At 37.9% G+C, this 15,605-nt stretch overlaps 1 protein-coding gene across 2 annotated transcripts in view; it reads left to right on the plus strand.

The window, feature by feature from the left end:
* Nucleotides 1–541: 541 nt before the first annotated feature.
* unc-13-4A (BAI1 associated protein 3) overlaps nt 542–15,605 on the plus strand; it is a 70,879-nt gene continuing 55,815 nt past the window's right edge. The window contains exon 1 of one of the 2 annotated variants that reach the window (XM_066283550.1): nt 542–712. The gene's annotated coding sequence lies outside the window, so the exon portion shown is untranslated. Of the gene's footprint in view, nt 713–11,622; nt 11,641–15,605 lie in introns of those variants that run through there. The other variant, XM_066283552.1, reaches the window with a different exon arrangement.

The following is a 15,605-nucleotide window of genomic DNA, read 5'->3' on the forward strand; positions in this document are numbered from 1 at the left end:
AAAGGATTCGGAATTTTTCCGAGCCCGAAGTTGCACTTTCTTCGACGCCGAATCCTGCAACTTTGCCTCGATTTAAACGACCTCGTGTCAACCACAGTTTCTAAGATTTGAACTATCGTGTATATTCAAAGGGTCTTAGGCCGCCTTCCACAAAGCTACGCAGTTTCAATGGTATTCATGAGTGCAGCTATCCTCCTTACGGTCCCAAACATGGGGACACAACGACAGACAAAGATGGGAAGCTACGACAGACTTTTTACGTGTCCCACCGTGAGCTTTGTTTAGACGATAAAACAAACGTGAATCGAACACCCAAAATGTACGCGCCCCGCGTAAAACAGAACATGCCCCCTGCAACCGTCCTTAAGTAAATATAAACAAACGCGAATCGTGGTCGTGCGTATCCTAAAAGGATAGTGCGTGTCAGCGGAACCGTCGAAGACGGGGCGTCCGCCTCCCGATCGATTGCGTCGGATGCGCCGAATCGTCGCACCTGTCCCGCCGTGGCGCGTCCCGACGCTCCTCACTAGCGTCGCGACGCTTCACCCCTACGGACGCGCGAACCTGACGTATTGAGCATGTAAACGCGGCCGCCGACTGCGATAGGCATTTGTTTTTATTCACTCGGGCCGAGGACTACTTGTTGTATTTGAGCGCAAATTGTTGCGTCGCCACTCGTTCGTGTCAAGTTTGTTTTGACGTGAAGTTTGAGGTAAGTGTCATTCCTCTCTGATCTCCTGCCAATCCTGAGAGCAGAAAGAAGGTTTTTTGGTCTTTCGCAGTGGCCACTCCGAGGAGATTCTGTGAGGAGACCTCAAGGGTAAACAATATCACTGTGCTCTTGTTTGTCGCCCTTCAGCCCTTAATAGTTGCCTTGGTGGTGCACGAGCCTAATTGGACAATGCACGTAATCTATTTAATTGTGCTTAACCAGCAATTAAGCATCAAATTTGCATTAAACTTGAATTTCCTCCGGATACGGCGTATAATTAGCAATATTCGATAGGCAGTGAATATCATTGCATACTCCAATGGGCGTAATTAAAGAATTGAAATTAATTTTTTAATCGATACGTTTTAGCAACGCCGCTGGTTTTTTCTGGTTATTTCCTGGATGTTTGTCATGCCTGACGTTGTTGCCGCCCTGATTCAAATGCCATAGATTAAGGCAAGAACGTGGCACAATCGAATAAATTTGACAACAATACTGTCCTTCTTCAGTTTTTGTGAAAGTAAAATATTTTAACTGTCCGAAAAAAACCTTCATGTTAGACACGTTTATATTCTGGATTCGATGCTAATTCTACTGTTTACCTTCTGCAATCCACATTTTAAGTTGAGATGAATTTTAAATATACAGAGTCTCCGGAAATAACATGCAAATATTTCGGCAGGGAATTTTTTTAGGTTAAATTGAGATTGTTCTTCATTTAAATATCATGGTGAAAACGCTTCGTTATTCAGATACAGGGTGTTAAAATTTTGGACTTTATAAAGAGTTTGCTCCAGAACCACTTCAGGTGTTGAGATTGAACTTCCTTATACGCACTAGTGCCTAGAGTCTACACAATTAGGTTTTATTAATCGATGTTAAGAGCTAATCGTGGTTATTGTTCTGGGGTCAGGCATTCTTTTTCCATCTCACACATTTGTGACATTGGTCGTTCCCCTTCTAGTTCTCAACTTACCAGTTCAATTTAGAATATTTCTATATCTCCCGCTTTTCTTGGTATCTTTGATTCCTTTCGAGCTACTTTTGACAATAACGCACGCTTTTTTCCTGTTGATTAGTTTCCGTATATGGGCGAATTCCGGTAAACTTGAGTTGATTTCTAAGCTATTTTCACAAATAGGTCGAAAACAGTTACCGATACGGACACAGTGCGAGAGGCGAAAAAGTTTCTCAATTGAATAGGAAATTCGAATATTCGGAACTGAGCAACCACTCTTGCCCTAACCTGAACTAACATAATAAATTTATGGACAAAGGGTACCCTAACAGTATTACGGGAGTGTCCTTTTGCAGAATTAGTGTGTCTTTGTAGCTTAGTTGGTAGAGCGATAGCTCGCAAAGCTGCTTCAAACCAACCGTAGACGGTGGATTTTTTATGTAATTTTAATCATTTAATGCCAACATTTGTGTTAGCTTCCTCACTGGATCGAAATATGAATTCATTCTCCTAACTCCAAGACTACTGCATTATCCAGTTGCCGAAGCAATGCCGGCATAATTAACAAACACTTCATTACAGTTACGCAAACGGGTATCAGCCCTCAGGGCCCATTAATTAAAGATCTTCCTCCAACGCGAAATCAAGGTGTGTCAAATCCCCTTTGTTGTGGGCAAAAAGACGAGATTTCGTTAAAAAAAAATTTCAGCATTCCAAATTTGCTGGTGATCAACGGATTAACTTACACATAATATTATTAAGTTGTCTAAGGATAATACTAATTATAAAAGACATAATCAATTAACACGTGGAAATGAAAGTTGTTAGCGTAATTCCTATCTCAAAAACAGTTGCTCTTAGCACCCTGTCTGAACTTAAGCCAATTAACATTTGACTCCTGTTCTCAAAGGTGTTGTAACGATAAACTTTATTTGGACAGAAATCCAACAATTACTAAGACGCGAATGAATTTAACTCCGCTTTGAATTTCATAAATTACATATGTAATATTATATATAAAAAGACGTACCGTTGTAATTCTGATCACAAAGAAAATGACATAACTCGGCGACTTACGACGCACCATTCTTTTACACCGAGTGGTACCTGGCTACATGTAGAAAATTTAAGGGCCTAATCCCCGATGCATTTCAAGTCGGAAATATCTAATAAACACATGTCTCTGTTCTCAAAATATACCAAAAAAAGCGTGTTCCTTGAATATTTCCCATATGACTTAAATTGGATTTTCGAATTTTAAAATGCGAATGTACAGTAAAAAGCCCCACATTTACATGTACTCTGACTTTTTTACATGTGACAGTGGCGTACGCTTGGGATATCTTCATTATTCTATTTACACGGGAAATATCCGACACTGTGTTTCCTGTTAGTTAAGCCCCATTTTTATTCTCTTTGTTCCAAACAGAACGGAAAAAATTGCGAGAACGCTTTATTAATAATTGCTTGGTGCAAGATTCATTAAGTTTAAAATAAAAAAATGAAACAACTTTAATGAAATATCATAAGATTTGTTGAAAATGGCCACCATTACTTTTACAAGTATATAAACTAATGGTGAACATAATGGTGTAGTATATAAGTATATAATACAAGCTTGAATCGTGCCACTTAATCTGCCACTTTAAACGTCAGTAAAAAATTATATTTGTATTATTTTTATAATAATGAAAAATCTAATTTGAGCTATATTGAACATGTTCAACGAAAAAAATTTTTTTTGTGGGTTTTAACATTCTGTATTTTGAAAACAAAGCATTTGCGGACATGTGTTTATTAGACGTTTTCAATTTTAAATGCATCTAGGATTATGACCTTGAATTTTCTACACTTAGTTAGAAGACACCCTGTATATTCGTAGATTAGATTTCCGAGATATTTTGGGAATATCTTTGAATCATTGTGTGTGACTCATCTGTGAGTTCTCGGAAATACTCTCGCAAGTCTATACCGGGGCATCTCCACAAGTACTCATATAGGGCGTTCATATCCAGCACGCATACGTGGGGTTATATAAGTACTTTCCTTATTTGAAGCTCTAGAATGTTGATAGTTCATATTAGGATGTTCGGCGCAACTCCTAGTGAGGTGTTACCGAGTTTCACAATTTTTCACTAGATTTAGAGAAATTTCATATGTGCAGCATTGGTAGTTCCTTAGTTTTAAGGAAGTGCCAAACTGATCCTCTGGCCTTCGGTACAATATGTTACCTGCTTGGTATGAATTAGGTGAGTTGCTTATGGTATCACCTCAGTCAGTGATAAGGCCAAACTCACACTACTAACATGAAGCTACTTGAAAGTGTTTGATAGAATTAACCTCGCGGCATTCTTAATAATTTTCTTGAGGATTGCATTGAACCAAAATTCCATCACACTCATGACCTTCACCTTGGACGCTAATATGTTTCCTCTTCTGGAGATAGAGCTTTTCTTCCATAATTGATAGCGGGGTTTCGCAGCGATCCATATTGTTCATTTTATATATCTCTTCATTCATAAAATATCTACCGTTTTGTAGTAGTTACTTGTGTGCGGGCGATACTCATACTGAATGCGGTATCTGAAATTCGATGGTTTTACTGGAAATCTCAGTTAATATTGAAGTTTTATGAGTTTTACGATAAGAGGTCGTACGAAAGAAATGTTGGAATAAAATGGCCGGAAATTGCGGTGTTGCCGTTTCTCTTCATATTAGTGTTTTGAAATATCTATGCACTGTTCGATGCAGGTATTAGAAGTCCTAAAATCACCTCGTACTTATTTGCCAGTTGCTCTTGAGTTCTGTAGTAACGCCAACTCATCCTCTTACCGCGTAATTTTATTTTGGAGCAAAAATGTCGAAAACAATATGGCAACGTCGCTGTTTAAGTAAAAATAATCCTACAAACACTTTCTGGCCATAATCAAGCCCTTATTTGTCCCATTTAAACGCATCATTCACCAGCCAAAACGGCCAATCAGACGCGGCTTTATCAAAGCACTAACAAAAGTGAGGAATAATCGCCCTAATGCCCTGAAACTAACTCCGGATTTGAGTGTTAATTCGATGGAGCAGCAGCAGAAGTTTACTCTGGAAAATCAATCTCGCCTCGCAGAGTTTTCCGATTCTCCGAAGGAGTTTATGTCAGTTTTCGGTTACATGAACATGAGGCTTAACATGACAACCGAACTTTGTTACACAAAAGTTGGCAGTCTTGCGATATTGTTTAGTTTAGGTGGTCGGAATGTTATGATTGTCAATTGAGCGGCGTTGCCGTACCTGCAAAGCCAATTAATCTCCGTCTCTCCTCGCGTTAGGTACATATTTGATCTTGCACTAAATATTTTTTTCGTTTTTAATTAAGTCCCCCCGGACCAGATTTGCTTGAAAAGGTATTCTTTCGTTTCATTAATTACCTGCCAATGACTGGATTTAGGAGCTGGAATTTATTGAAAGGTAACTAATTAATTTTTCATGGCAGTTGGCAAAGGCCTTCATCAATCCAGTTTTTCCCCGAAGAAAAATACACTGCTGGAAAAATTTATATCAACTAACAAACAATCTCAACGTTGAAAATCATAGCAATGTGACAATGTTGACGTTTGTGGCATGGGACAGGATCAATGTCGCCCCAAAAGTTCTGTGCTGTCAGGTGTCATTATTCGTAGTCGACTCAATACATATTAAAGTGACACTAAACTAACATAAATTCGTTTGATTTCTTACGCAGTGAGCCGTGAGAAATGTTTGACAGCCACTTTAGTATCGAAACAATTGCGCGACGCGAGGTTGCCATTTGATACTTTTCAAGGATGTTCCGGTATTTTGAGGCCTATCAATTTTTCAAAGAACACAAGCGCTACTTGCCGTCCCCCTTTTGCCCTCGGCATAATGCACTCTGCCGCCTACCGTTATAACATCAAAACCTTTTCCATGTCACATTGCTGGAGACTTTATTGTCCCGCAGAAAAACAAAAACCAATCTATTTCCCCGGTTTACTCAGACCTCTTAATTGAAAAATAACGTTGATTTGCCTGCACCACAGTGACGTGCCGTCATATTTTGCCTCTGGGGAGGAGTCCGTTTCAAAGCAGCAGACAATATTTGCTCGGTTAATTTAGTTTACCATAAAGTAGCTTGTTTATTATCAGAGGCGATAAAGCCAGAGATCCTGATGATGGCGACGTCGGCGATGATGATGATGAAGTCATGAATAAATCAATACAAGAGGGGCAATTACTGCACTTTATCGGTAGCTGGCAGATGGTGTTTACACGCTTTTCGACAGAGCGATATCATTATCACCCGGACCGACATAAGATATATCTCGAACGACTTATTAAATCCACAGAGACAAGTGCAAATTATTCCCTACTCTTGTACAACCCTTAAATGTAATTTGGTCGAAACTAGGCAATTTCCTTTTACAGCTAAGAATAATCTTCTAAAGACAGTCGGAGCTGTGCTTTTCCAGACTTCTTTCGAAAGGGAATGAGTAATGCAGACTGAAGCTCATAAATGGAACAATCTTTTAAAAGGGATTTTTATTTTCGTAGCATCACGGGAGTAATTTTCTGTTGCGTCGTTAAAAATCTCCTAAAGAGTGGCAAATATTAAACTTCAATCTGTAACAAAGCCCTCATTCTTCGACCTCTAAGCCGTACTTCCCAAACAGTTTTATATAAATCCTTCTTCGTCCGACAACAGGCAACCTTAAGTACGCTTTTGTGTTCGCATTGTCGGGATTGTAAGCAACTTCTTCAACTATTCCTTGTGCTCAGTTTACCCTATAGAATATAGAAAAGAAAATATTTGTAGAAACGAGTTCTCCTCAAAACAACAGAATTGTCCTGTTGAAATACTATCGTCCCAAAGGCCCATTGGTTTATTGTCAGCTAATACTGCGTTCGTTTTTCTGCTCGGAAAGTAGAGTGAGTAGAGCTTGAGAAGTGAACAATTCTGCACATTTTAGGGTCGACCTGAAACCACGATTTGAAAAGTTTTATTTGGGGAATTTACTAAAATTTTTCTCTTTGATCTCTCATCAAACCGTGTTGTTGAGGAGTTCTCGGAAGCACAATAAACGAACGGCAGACCGAGCGCTCCAAGTAATCGATGACCAATAAACGACGTCATTGAGCAATCCGAATAGTCCGATTGTAAGGGCGAATTCAGTAAATCGGTGATATAACTTCATTAAGTGATGGTTATCCGTGATTGTAAGTTGCAACACATGCAGCTGAGCACGACATGGTAGAACCGGCTCTAAGGACCTGAGGCGCTAAGGCATCATCCTTAAGGGTAGCACTGCAGTCTCTAAGTCTCACACTTTAATTTGAGAGTATACAATAAATTTTCGGTAGGTAAAAATAATTCTTGTGAGATGATTCGAGGCCAATTCTGGTTGAGCTGAACCAACTTTTAGAGAACTACACGTAAGATATATGCTATTCACTTATTAAATCAATCTCGTTGCCTTAATTTTATGTCACTTAATTGTGACTGGCATTTTCACAAAAACTTCTCAAAAAGTGCCAAAGAGAGATGCGCAGAAAAGCGATGAAATAATCGAGACTAACGAGATGCATTTAATTTGTTAACAGAATATATGTCAGATCATTCCGGTTCTTTATTTTGACATCCCGTTGCGGCAGAATTTATCATAAGACACGTTTGTAAAAGCAATTCGGTGATGTCGTTTGTTGTCTGAGGTAACACCGAATAGAAGAGAACAAACAAGGAATCGATACCCTGCCACAACATACAAACAAGGACCAGAACCGACAAAATTTTCCTCCGAAGCCTCGCATATAGAGAAATGGGAAATGTGGAAATGCGTGAAAATCTCGATGGTTTAGGTGCGACTGTTGTGCACCTTAGAATAATTTCGGTGGAAACGTGCTAATGGATTAATTTCAAACTGAGAGCGCGGATGTGAGAACGCATAATAAGGACCAATTTTGGTTGACATTGGGTTCAATCCTCTGTTAACCATTTTGTTGAACCTACGGTAAAATGCTATTGGAACGAAGGAATTTTTAAGAAATATCCATCTGAAAAGTTCGTTTGTGCGACTCGCCTGCCGTGCAGCATTAACTTGGGTGAAAATTGATTTTCGCACATGTTTCACACCATATTTTTTTACGACTGGAAAAGCTTCAAAGTTATTTACGACTGCATACAAATTCTGAGACGGGCGGACTTTGAACACTAATATCCGTGGGAAAAAAGATTCAAACGAACGTACATATGTAAATTTCTTTGATGCAAAGACCACGCCCTCAAACACAATTAACAGAGTGATGAAGGCCGGGAGTTTTGCAACTCCGAGATCTCTGCTTCCAAAACTACATGATTTCATACGCTGAAAGTTATGACCCGACATAATAAAATTACAACTCCCAGAGGGAGTTACAAGTATTTTCCTGTGACCCGTCCTTGGAAGTGGGAAGAATAGGAATTGTATCCGGGATGCGGGAGCGGTCTTAATGGCATTTGTGTGTCGTATATGACGGAAGCATCTATCTTTCGGGGGTAATGCGCGCCATCTAGAATAATTCATATTTACTAGGGATTATTATTGTATCATTTCAGTGAAACCCTTCGTCTCCGATAATAATTTCAAATTGACATTGTGGATTAGTCCCGATAGCGCGGCCCTAATTCATACTAAGTCAATTGAAAGTTGTGGCGGCTAGAACTCGAATTAGGGGACCCTGGCTCTGTGGTAACTCATAATTTCAAATACCAATCGAAATGCGTAATAGTTGACAAATTGCAAACGGGTCGTTCGAATTGTGTTTTAATAAAAAGTACCTATGTCGCACCTGTTAAACTTATCATGAGTTGTAACTCTCAAATGCATTATTTTTCAAACCAAAATAGTGTATCAATCTAAATATCATATTAAAAAACGCGTGGATTTACTTTTTTAGGTCCATATCACTTTAACCCATCAAAAATTCATGGTTTCTTCTTCGGAAAAATTACTTCTTTGGTGCTATAATACGTGATTCTTTACAAAAAATTGCGGATTTTTTAACTTATTTTCCATTAAATATCTGCAGTATTTCGGGACAGTGGAGTGAATGAGGGTAGTTGGTGGCGTAAAATTAAGGAAAAAGAGTTGGAAAATATAAAAAATAACATGATGAAACCTAATTTAACCTAACCAAACTATTATTACACAAATAAAAACAAACATGTAGCATACTTGAAAAACATCTAAAATGTACATACAGTATCGGACAAAATTAGAGCAACTTTTGAAATATTCTTCTAAATTTAAGTTTTCTAAAAAATCGTGAAATATTTTATCATAAATATTCAGCTTAAGGTAGTTAGTGTAAAATACATTTGCTATAAATAGTTTAAATTGTTGTTGGGAATAAAAAAATAAAAAAATCGTTTTGATCTAAAATTCTTTGCGACACAATAAGAGCAACCAACGTTTAGATATTTTGTATTTCTGACTTTCCTGTGGTCTTTTAAACAACTAACATCTACGATTATGCCTCGTGGTGTTCACTATTCAGTTGATATAAAACAAAAAATTATTAGTGCATATGAGAGTGGGAAATCGCAAAAACTTATATCGGAAGTTTTTGGCATAAAAAAGATGTTGTATCAAAAACTATCAGGAGATTCACTGACCGTGGTGACGTAACGAATTTAAAACGAGGTGGTCGGAAAGGAAAAACGACAGAGAAGTTAGACAGGCGTCTTATAAGGCTAAGTAAAAAAAATCCTGAAATGTCAGCTCGCCAGATTATTGCACAAGCAGGAGAAGTCAGTGTTTCTTCCAGAACAGTTCAACGTCGATTGACAGAACGTGGTTTCAAAGGAACGAAACCTGCCAAAAAACCACATCTTTCACTAAAAAATAGGGTGGCCAGGATGTTGTTCCCCACCTACCACCGAGATTGGACTCCTCAACAGTGGAAGAAAGTATTATTTTCCGATGAATCCAAGTTTTGCATCTATGGAAGTGATGGAGCTCAATGGGTACGTCGCCCAAATGGCCAAAGACTTAATCCAAAGTACGTAAAAACCACCATTAAACACGAAGGAGGAAATATTATGGTTTGGGGTTGTTTCTCTGCTTTCGGAACTGGTCCACTTTATAGGATTAAGGACAAAATGGATAGATTTAAGTATCATTATATACTAGAGAATGTTATGTATCCATATGCCGAATGGGAAATGCCCCTTAAGTTTGTCTACCAGCACGACAACGATCCTAAACATACTGCGAAAATAGTAAAAGCTTGGTTCGTGGAGAAGAAAGTCGAGGCAATGAAATGGCCAGCCCAATCTCCGGACTTAAATCCCATCGAGAACCTTTGGAATATCATAGATAACAAAATCCGAGGAAAAAATATTACCGATCAGGATAATTTATTTGAAGAAATAGAGAACGCCTGGAAGTCTATTGATCCTGACATCATTTCAAATTTAATTTCTTCAATGCCAAAAAGGTGTGAGCTAGTTCTTCAAAACAAGGGGTATTGGACTAAATATTAATGGTAATAGACAAAAAATTGTTCTAAATATAATATTCATTGAAATAATTTTTAAGTTGCTTTAATTTTGTCGCTCCAATTGTGGTGGTAAAAGGTTTTCTTTCTCCTTCTCCTCTAAAATGTGCTTTTTAAACATTGAGTCTCAGGTGTAAATTATAATGGGCTGTAAACATATTACCGATAGTAACAAATCTTATTTTTAAAGAAACAATGTCAATTTGAAATTCAATTTCTAAAGTTGCTCTAATTTTGTCCGATACTGTATATGGTGGGTTTGGCTATAGTTCCGCAATTTTCGCAATTTCTGTAAAAAATCACGCATTAGAATATCAAATAAGCTATTTTTTCAATGAATTTTTGGTGAGTTGAAGCGATATGACACCCTTTTTTTATTTTTTTTTCATCGTTCGTTTGAATGCTTCGAGGTAGTATGGCCTACGGTCAAAAATAAAACTAAGACAAAAGTTAGAGGATATTTTATTGTTAGGTTAATAAGCATTTAAGGCTTAATTATTTTCATTTTAAGTTCCTGCAGTCTCAACTGTGATTCAGACAAATTTGTTAGAAATTAACCAGGAACATATGAAAATATTGGAAAACTGACTCGTACTCAATAAAGAACTAACTAAATAATTTTTTTCGTAAGTAGTGGGGCCTAATGGCGAATGAAAGTTTTCGACATCTGTGAAAGGATTTTCAATTGCGAATACGCGTAGCGAACACATAGTTTGTGAAAAATATAACTGAATAAGTATGGTATTATTGAAGCTTTCATCATTTTGGTACACAGTGACCTGTTTTCCATGATTTTGTCGTGTGTAGATAGACACTCTTTCGCACGCTGTTGCCACAACTGTATAAAAGGAAGAACGATAGAAATTACTTTTGTTAACAACCCATTAATTATAAATCAATATGAAGGTATTTGTTAAAGTTAAACGGAGGGCACGCAGCATCATAATAATCGACAATTATAGTGTCTTCAAGCGGTCATAAAACGGTCTTTATGTGTACGACTACCGGGGAAACAATGTTGGACCTTTTAAGTTGGGCATGCCTAAGTACTTTGACAAATTCATGACTTTTTAACCCTGAAAGTGTCAATTACTCGGGGATGTAAAATGAGTGCACTTGTGGTCAAAAATGAGTACCCTATATTTGTGTCTAATAGTTTTTCCTTTAAAAGCTTTAAAAGAGGACATTGTTGGGTGTGTTGAATAAATAAGTGGAGGACGTTTTGATGCTTGTTTCCTAAAAAAGTTCAAAAACAGATTAATGATGACATGTGTAATATTTATTTAGTAAGCTAATCGGTCACCATCTTGTCATCGTCAAAGTCGTTTTATTTACAATTGTCATAGGTAAGAATGTCAAATGAAACGTGACCGTTGATGCACGGCGTGCAATCTTTATGTGTTTCGGATTTATTTTAAGCGCAACTTAGGTAAGTTTATTGCACCTTCATAAAATTTAGCTAAATTTTGTAGTGGAAAATATCGCATATACACGTATACGGTCGTGACATACTTATAACCCTTACGTCTTAATCCCTCAGCGCTGCGCGCTTCGGGATATAAAATTGATAGTTGCGTCATGATAATATATGACTCGTAATGAGGTTCACAACTCTGGAATGTAATCTATTATTATTAAAAATATTGCGCCTTACAAAACGCTCCGCTTCTTCGCTCCGCATAGGTTCCGCTGTAAAAGCCTTAAATTGATTGATGCTATCATTCAGGGAATAAGCGCAGTAATATACAGTTTTGCGAATTAAGATAAATTGAATAATACCGCGTTTCATACGCGTTAAGTACATTTCCTATCCGATTTCATATCAATATGTTAATAACTTATTTTTCAAGTTAAAACTAAATCATCACCGAAATTACCTGTTAAAAGATATTTTTGTCAGTCAGTAAATATTCACTCATTGTCATTTACATTATCTTACAAGCGTTATAAATTCACCTGCTCCATGGTACTAAGAGTATAATAAACCAGTTTATGGAGTTGCCAAACAGTATCATAAAGAGCCTTTTATAATCAAATTTGACAATAACTGCTAGGTGTTATATCAATTTGGGAGTAATGTGTAGTAAGGGAATTCACCTTTCCAGTCGTTATTCCCCTAATATTCAGAAGCAGAATGGCATTACTGAGACGACGATTACCCCTCACGGAGTCATGAAATTTAGATATTAACTGATTTATAAGTATGGATACTTGGTCAGATAATAAATTGCTCGTCAGAGCAACCGGGTAATTGTATTTCGTTGGACTCATTGAAAATCTCATAATTTTAAAATCGATGAAAAAATTAACAATGCCTTACGCAGGTTTTAAGTTTTTGCCGAAGTAATTAACTTCAACTCGACTATTTTCCAAGTGCATTAAACAAGATCGGAAGAACACGTGCGAAAAATTTTAATTTCTAGTTCTTTCGAACTCCCTTCCAAAATCTCTTTCAGCTCACTATCATATGAAAATGTGAAGAGAGATTCAATGTCTAAAATAATTTTTGGCAATTTTTCATTTTGAGGAGTTCCGTAGATGAAGAAGTGATCGTTAATCCGCAAAAAAAAACCGTTTATCGAATTTCCATTGTGATTGAAGCTATCTTAGCTGATCGACATCTGCAATCCTGAATTTGTTGTGCACCCGATATTATCAGCTGCATAGTTTCGAGTCTCTCCCCGCTAAGCCGATATGTGATACAGGTAGCATCTACCCACTCAGCGCCCCAATCAGTAATATCAAACGGGGGGTATCTGCGCCCTCACACCCCCAATCATTAACATCATACAAGGGATATCTGCCTCCCCAGACCCTCAGTCGCTAATATTATGGAACGGGTGTCCACCCTCTCAAATTTCCAATCAGTAATATCACAGAGGGAGTGATTCAGATGTGTTTGCTATCAGTTCGCTGAAGCGATGTATTTTGATTAGGTAAAGGAATGGTACTAACAAATGTGTAAATGTTTAAGGAATATTTATAAACCTGTTTAAATTCCACGACGCAATTCCACGTCGATGAAATTTCAGTTTTTCCCCCTTTATTAAAAGTATAAAAAATTTGGCCATGTGTGTGCCTCCCCACATCTCTGGAGACTCGAATGTGCACGTTAATTCATCATTTAGGGGAAGTCAAGAGCTCCGGCAATATATCAAAAGTACGGATTTATCTGGGCTCGACCTGATTTTTTAATTTAACTTTTAAACCACATCGCACCCTCGAGACTTCGATTCCGTTTTTGTTTGGGTCCACTTTTAGCGCGCTTATCATAAATAATTCATTACGTCATTTCAAAGACGTTGGTAGGGACCCTTTGTGCAGGTTCTCCCTGTAGTCTAAATCTTAGCGGAGATTAATCCGATCGAGGACGGATAACGGAGTCGAAAGCGGCCTGAAGGTAGCCTGAAATGGCTTTAACCCTGACGAATAAATATTTTTTTTTTTTTTTTTTTTTTTTGTGAATTGAACATGAACAATAATTACTGAAGCCGGAAGTTTGGCAAATAGATTCTGCCTTCAGAAACAAAAGTTTGGAGCGGAGTTGTCACGTTGCATCCACTTCATCCGCGGTAAACAGATTTGGCAGCGCTATATTAAAGCTTCACTGGCCACTCTATAGGGGCTAAAGTGAGCCAGTTTCTAAACAGTGCTCGACAGCAAACAACGACGTCGCCCTCAAATTTGATTAATCATGTACTCCCGATGTTCATTGTGCATATTGTAGTCCTAAATCGTTACATGAAACGTTTCAATCAGGCGTTTAAATTGGCAACACTGTTGTTGATATTTTGACATTTCTAAACAAATGAGTAAGTCAGTGTCGGCGACTTTTTGCAAAAACACGTAAGCAAATTTTCAATAGGAAATAGAAGCGACAAAAAGGCCAGTTCGAGAACTAGATTCGTTTTAAAAGTTCAGGCCGCTCTTTTAAGTCTAAATCGACTTAAAAGAGTTTTTGTATTCAGGGAAGTTTAGACTTTATTTAGTTTGCCGTTCACAGTTCGGCAATTTATCTCGCTCGTGAAAGCGACAGCCGTGCTTCTAATGCCGGACTAGAATATAAAAAACGTTTCAAGAACAATTATTGCTTTTTTCGTGAATTGAGACGGCGACTGCCTCCTAAAATTTGACATGTCCGAGAATTGAAAAGAAATGTTGCTGTGTGAGAACTTTTGCCTCGCGGCCACCATTTTGGCCAGATGGAAACGAATTCAATAGCATTAACCCACATAAAGCTTCAAAGCAGTGCTGATAATCTTTTAGGCAGACCGAGGGCAGCTTTTACCGTATTTATGTTCCTTCTGCACTCGCCTACTGAAAGGACCGTATTTAATGTGTAATCTCCTTTGGCGGGCCACGATGGAACTGCGAGGGTGCCTTTATTTTATTAGTTTAAGTAAGAGACGTACTTCAATATTATTAACTGTCTTCTTTCCCTTTGCGCTTCTTTTTTGCCTCTTTTACATACTTTAAAATCGTTTTCTATTCGAAGAATTAGATTTACACCAAACATTGAAAAATCTAGTGTACTTTTGAAAGAACATGAAAATTAAGAATTTTTGCACCATGCTCTCGCATAGGTTGTACATTACGTAATTCTTACTCTAAAGGGCGATCACTCGGCCTAGAAACGATAAGTCCAAATTGAACGTAACCAGAAACATAAAAGACAAAAAATGGATATGTGAAAGGCCTACTGTATTTCAGTACTCTTACTAGGGTGAAGGTGTCTATAAACTCAAGGGTAATATACGGTAAGGGATATCTTCGCATTGCCCTGTTGCGGTCAGTGGAAGCGCTATAAAACTGCAATTTGCTCGGCAATTTATTGCTACAACAGAGAGTTTCGTGCGGCATAAATTTAAAGCGATAGTCCTTTGGGTCAGAATAAGAAAAAAGTTCATGTACGCATATGTCCGGCATCGCTCCACCTCCAAACTCGATGACATAGCTACCCGTGTAGCATCTCGCCTCGCACGGAAAACCGTGAGGCGCGCACAAGAAAATTAATTTCGGACGTGCGATGAGCGAGGAGCATTAACTCGAATCGAGCTACTCGCTCCATATAAGTTCATTTTTTTACGTATAAATAAATTTACGACATAAGCCGTTTCAGGTAAGCTGGTGATGTAAAAACCTCGCTCGTCGGGCAAACTACATCTGCTACTTAACGGTTTTCTGTGTAATTCTAAAACCGGGACATACGAGAAAAAATGCGTAAGATAATAAGGATTGAAAGTCGTTCGAATTGCATCTCGAGAACCTAGGGTCCGATTCTATGGGAAGATGTAAGAGCGATAATACAATTTTAGCGACGTCGATTGGCAAAAAATGTTATTAGCCCATTTTCCTATAGCCAGCTTCCTATAGAAGCAGTGCACTAATACTAGC

The sequence above is a fragment of the Euwallacea fornicatus genome, chromosome 7, assembly GCF_040115645.1.
Source record: "Euwallacea fornicatus isolate EFF26 chromosome 7, ASM4011564v1, whole genome shotgun sequence".
Lineage (NCBI taxonomy): Eukaryota > Metazoa > Arthropoda > Insecta > Coleoptera > Curculionidae > Euwallacea > Euwallacea fornicatus.